Here is a 5,954-nt window from a genome sequence, read left to right as displayed (position 1 = left end):
GCTCTCCCTACACCTCTCTCTAACCTGGCCCACGTCAATACAAAATCCCCCCTTACCAAACCTAACAACACCCGTGCCCTAGCCCATACTACTCCGGCAAAGGCACAGTCCCAAAAGACATGGCGCACAGTCTCCTCCCTGCCACAAGAGGATCTTGGACAGGTGGGGGATTGCACCAAACTATACCGGTACATGATGGAACGTACCGGCAAGCACTTATGGAGGCTCAACCAATTCAGGTCATTGAGCCTGTTGTCCAGACCCCGCGCCTGCACTCCCTCCCAGACCACTTCCGAGATGCCCACTACAGGCGCCGGACTCCCTGCCTTTCTGACCTTCTCGTACAGGTGCCTGTGATCTAAACCTACTCGGGCAACTTCAACCTCAGGGTGCGCACGCAGCCACTTGGCCGCATGACCAAAGTGCCACGGCAGCTGTTCCGCCCGAGGACCCGTAATAGACCACACCATTACGCTTCTCGCCTGATACGAGAAGAACACCCGCAGGAGGTAACCGGACGGGTGTATCACTGGATGAGCAAGCTCCGTTAACAAGAAAGAAACAAAAATTGCGTCCAGCTTGAGGGGGAAATGTGGTACCCCCCTACCTCCCTCCCCGATGGGACAGAGCATGCGCGCCCTGGCGACCCACTCGCACCTGCCACTCCACATGAACTGAAACACAAGCCTCACTAGAGGCCTCCTCAGACTAGCCGGCAATGGGTAGATGTACGCCAAATACAAAAGAGACGGCAACACATCCACCTTTAGGACCAGGACTTTGCCCATAAAAGACAAATACCTAGCCTTCCACATTGCTAGCTTCCTCTGTACCACTGCGATACGCATGTTCCAGTTTAGCGTCGCTGAGCCGGAGGTCTCAAAATGGACCCCGAGAATCCTCAGGGCCCCCTCACAGAGAGATAACCCTCCGGGCACATCCGTTCTACTGCGCCATCTTCCGAAAAACTTGACGGAAGACTTTGCATGGTTCAGAACTGCTCCCGACGCTCGGGTGAAATCCCCAAAGATGGCAAGGGACCTTGTCAGGCACGAGTCCTTGCACAGCAGCAAGGAAGTGTCGTCGGCGTACTGCGTCATCTTAACACGCAGCCCACCACTTCCAGGGATCAACAAGCCTTCCACCCCTGTGTCTGCCCTAATGGCAGCCCCCAGAGGCTCCATGTACAGAATGAAGAGGAGAGCCGAGAGTGGGCACCCCTGCCTGACCCCAGACGAGAGGTCAAAAACGTCACCCAAGTGACTATTTACACTAACTCGGCACCCCGCTCCGACATATAATGTACGAATCCATCCTATGAACTTCTCCCCAAATCCTAATCGACCTAACACTCTGAATAAAAAGGATCTATTCACGCGATCAAAAGCTTTCGCCTGATCTAGCGCTGCTACCATTAAAGGCAGTCCTCTATCTTCAACCCAAGCGATGGAGTCCCTGATTAACTGTAGGTTCCATCTAATAGAGCGGCCCTCTACCCCGTACGTCTGATCCTCATGGACGACGTAGGGAAGGGCTGTGCGCAACCGGTCTGCTAAAACCTTTGCAAGTAGCTTGTAATCTACACACAGCATGGTCAACGGCCGCCAGTTGCCAAGGTCTGTTACTTCCCCCTTCTTATATAAAAGTGACAGCACACCAACAGTCATTGATCCCCCCGAGACCCCCGTCTCAAGGATGGCCTTCAAGACTTCGAGGACCACTGGTCCAAGTATACCCCAAAACTTGAGATAAAACTCAGCCGGCAGCCCATCCATCCCAGGCACCTTCCCTTTTCCCATCCTCCTAAGAGCGCTCTCAACCTCTTCTAGTGAGATCTGGGCCTCCATCACTTCTCTAATGTCCTCCGGCAACCGCCTGGACAAGTGTTCTAAAAACACATTTCCCTGCTCTACATCTATTTCCCTTTCCTTAAATAAACCTTGGAAATGATCAGTTGTCACCCTGACCATATCCTCTGGTTCTCTAACTATACTACCATTTTCTTCCCTAACGCCATGCATTACCTTCCTACTCTGTCTGGCCCTAACCGACTTAAAGAACATAGCAGAACAAGTCTCATTGTGTTCTAGAAAGCCACTATGCGCACGCTCCAGGAAAGCTTGAGCCTTCCGCTCCTGCAACTCCCTGAGCTGCGCCTTTAGGGTTGCGGATCTCTCCCAGTCAAACGACCCGCCGAGGTTGCCTGCCTCGTACTCGAGTTCAATTAACCTTTGGATACGATCCACCTCCCTCCTCTCCTCCTTTTTTTTCCTCTTGCAATACCCTATTATAAAAGCCCTAATCCTCACCTTAACTAATTCCCACCACTCTAACACCCCCTCGCACATGGACCGGAGGCCTTCAAGCCTCCAAAAGAAAACAAAAAACCCGTCAACAAAAGCCTGCTCCTCCAGCACATCCCGATCTAACTTCCAGTGCCCCCTACCAAAGAGGCAGACTGGCGACCCCACCTGCAGGAGCACCCCGTCGTGATCCCGAAAAGAAAACAGGCAACAGCCGCCCAGACAACTTACCCAAAGACCTGGGTACAAAAATATAGTCGAGCCTCCGCGCAACCCCCCTGGAGTTGCGCCATGTAGGACCGGCCATTTTCGGAGTAGTGTGCAGGCCACCATCAACCAGACCATGGCAAGCCATTAGCCCGGTGATGGCGCCTGCACTGCTATCCCCCCCTATTCCTAAATCTGTATTAAAATCCCCCCCTATCACTAATTTCCTATTTGTGACACACAGGGGCGCCAGACAGTCCACCATCTCCCTCCTGTCTGCCACCACCTGTGGCCTATACACCACCACCAATCTAAATTTACAATCCCTTATTGTGACATCCACCCCTATAACCCTCCCCTGCATCACCACAAAAGAACCCTCCACTTTTACGTCTCTGTGCCCACACAAAATCCCTACCCCCGATGAGTGCACCCCCCCAATACCCCAAACCGACTCCCCTTTGTCCCACTCCTTCTTAAACCTACTAACATCCCCTCCATCCCTCAGGTGAACCTCCTGTAAAAAACTAAAATCAAACCCCACACCCTCCAAATAACTAAAAACCGCCCTCCTCTTAACAAAATCCCTTAAACCCCTTACATTTAAACTAACAAAAGTAAAATTAGACCCCATGAAAGAATAAAATAAAAACATGTAATACACTCAAATAGTAAACCCAGACAGAAAAAAAACAAAAACAGGAGACTCACCCGATGCTCCCCTGCTCCATATCTACCGGTGATAACACCATCTGTACTCCCGACGTCCCCCCCTCTTCCTCCATCTCACCAACCCAGGATGCAGGAATAGTGTTTGGCTCCGGGGTGCCCTGCACCCTGGGTCTACCCCCACACTCCTCCCCCTCCCCAGCGCTGCAGCTGTTTTGGAAAAAAATAGGGGAGGCTGAGTCCCCAAACAAAAAACTCCCCACCTCCTCCTGCACCCAGTCCTGAGTCTTGTTAGGTGTGTCCCCACCCAACAGAAGTTGAGGGCCTGGGGAAACCAGCAGCAACCCAGAGGTTTCTCCCACCCCCATCACTCTCTTGGCCATCCCCTCCCTCTCACTGTCGGCCAATCGCACCCTCCTCTTCATTCCCTTCTTTGGTGATGGCGGCAGTGGAGAGATACCACCCTCCCCCCGCCAGCTCCTCCACAATACCCCTCATCTCTTCCACCAGGGCACTTTCCCCCCACTCCACTGGCTCTTCCACCATCTCCTTCTCCACCACTCCTCCCTCGCTTTCTTCTCTCTCATGCTCCTCCACTCGCTTGCCTTCTTCCGCCGCTTTTCCTGGTTCTCCTACTTCCGTGCCTTCCGTTTCCTTCTCTCGTACATCCGCCACTTCTTGCTCCTCCTCCTTCCTTGCGACCCTCCCCTCTGGACCTGTACTCTGGTCATGAGGCATTCTTCCTTCCCCTCCTCTTCTTCCCCATCCCCCACTCCTGCTCCCCCCCCCCCAGCCACAGACGCGTATGACCTCTGACGAGCCGGACACCCCCGCCACAGGTGTGCTAACGAGCCACACCCGTGGCACGCCTTAGGCTCGTCACAATCCCTCGCCTCGTGCTCCCCAGATCCACAAAATCTGCATTTTCTTGCGCTGCACGAGGCGAAGATGTGGCCATAGGCCATACAGCGCCTGCAAAATGGAGGCTGACGTGCATAAAACAACGTCCCCCTGTCAGCCCCCAGGGAGAACATAGCAGGAGGATGGAGGTAGCCACCATGTCCCTTTGGGTCCTCCCTGAGGAGGGCCTGGAAGCCTCTCCTCCCATTCCAAAACCCAAGGGAGTCTTTGAGGTGCCTTGCTGAGGAGACGTTATCCATGTATCTCCCCAGAAAGGCCCTCACCTCTTCGTCCTTAACGTATGGGTTGTATATGTTGACAGTTACAACCCTAAAGTTGTTCCTCGCCAGGCTTGTTATTTCATAGTGGCTCATCGGCTTCTCACCTCCCACTGCTCTTGCCCTTCTCAGGATATCATCGTGTTTCTCCTCTGTATGTAGTGCCACGTCGTATGCTCCCTCCAACGAGTTGCCTTGGAAGCAAAACACGTCCTTCACCGTCAGTTTTAAAATCCCCATCAAGATTGTCCTTCCAAAAGTTTCCCGTCCTAAAGGCTCCAACTCCTTTTCCTTCCAAGCAAACCGAATCGTGTTGGCCAGCCCAATCCCAGGGACCGACCGTGTTGATGTTATTTGCACCATCTCCGCAAGGAGAATGGCGCACCCGGCTCACGTTCTCTTCTCTTCCAAAACAAGGAAAAAAGAAAAACCAAAGTGACTGAGCCTATCTGGTGCAAACAAACACAGAGACAGGAACAATCACCCACGAAACAAAGAATATGGCTGCCTAAATATGGTTCCCAATCAGAGACAACGATAAACACCTGTCTCTGATTGGGAACCATATTTAGGCAGCCATATTCTTTGAGTGTTTCGTGGGTGATTGTTCCTGTCTCTGTGTTTGTTTGTGCACCAGTATAGGCTGTTAGGTTTTCTCATTACGTTTCTTGTTTTTGTATTGATCGTGTGTCGTCTTTATTAAACATGTATCAAGAATACCACGCTGCATTTTGGTCCGACTCTCCTTCACCGCAAGAAAACCGTAACATTAGGGCCATAAGCAGCATTCCTCCTCCTCCAAACACGGTGAGTTGTGTTGATGCCAAAGAGCTCAATTTTGGTCTCATCTGACCACAAAACTTTCCCCCAGTTGTCCTCGGAATCATTCAGATGTTCATAGGCAAACTTCAGACGGGCATGTATATGTGCTTTCTTGAGCAGGGAGACCTTCCGGGCGCCGCAGGATTTCAGTCCTTCACTGCGTAGTGTGTTACCAATTTTTTTCTTGGTGACTATGGTCCCAGCTGCCTTGTGAGCATTGACAAGATCCTCCCGTGTAGTTCTGGGCTGATTCCTCACCGTTCTCATGATCATTGCAACTCCACGAGGTGAGATCTTGCCTGGAGCCCCAGGCCGAGGGAGATTGACAGTTCTTTTGTGTTTCTTCCATTTGCGAATAATCGCTCAACTGTTGTCACCTTCTCACCAAGCTGCTTGGCGATGGTCTTGTAGCCCATTTCAGCCTTGTGTAGGCCTACAATCTTGTCCCTGACATCCTTGGAGAGCTCTTTGGTCTTGGCCATGGTGGAAAGTTTGGAATCTGATTGATTGCTTCTGTGGACAGGTGTCTTTTATACAGGTAACAAGCTGAGATTAGGAGCACTCCCTTTAACCTCTCTAGGGTAGGTGAGACGCTAACGTCCCACCAGACCAACATCCGGTTAAACTGAAGAGAGCTAACATTCTAAAATGTTAGAATGATAGAATGGAAAATATGTTTCTGCATGGCGAGGACGCCATGCTAGATTGGTAAGTTCTAATGCTAATGTCATTTCATTGTTTGAAATTAATAATATAAAATATTATTCATTTGAGA

This window comes from Oncorhynchus mykiss, chromosome 16 (assembly GCF_057628025.1).
Source record: "Oncorhynchus mykiss isolate SJ-2025 chromosome 16, ASM5762802v1, whole genome shotgun sequence".
Lineage (NCBI taxonomy): Eukaryota > Metazoa > Chordata > Actinopteri > Salmoniformes > Salmonidae > Oncorhynchus > Oncorhynchus mykiss.
The sequence above is the reverse complement of the archived record's forward strand: the minus strand, read 5'-3'. Positions refer to the sequence as shown.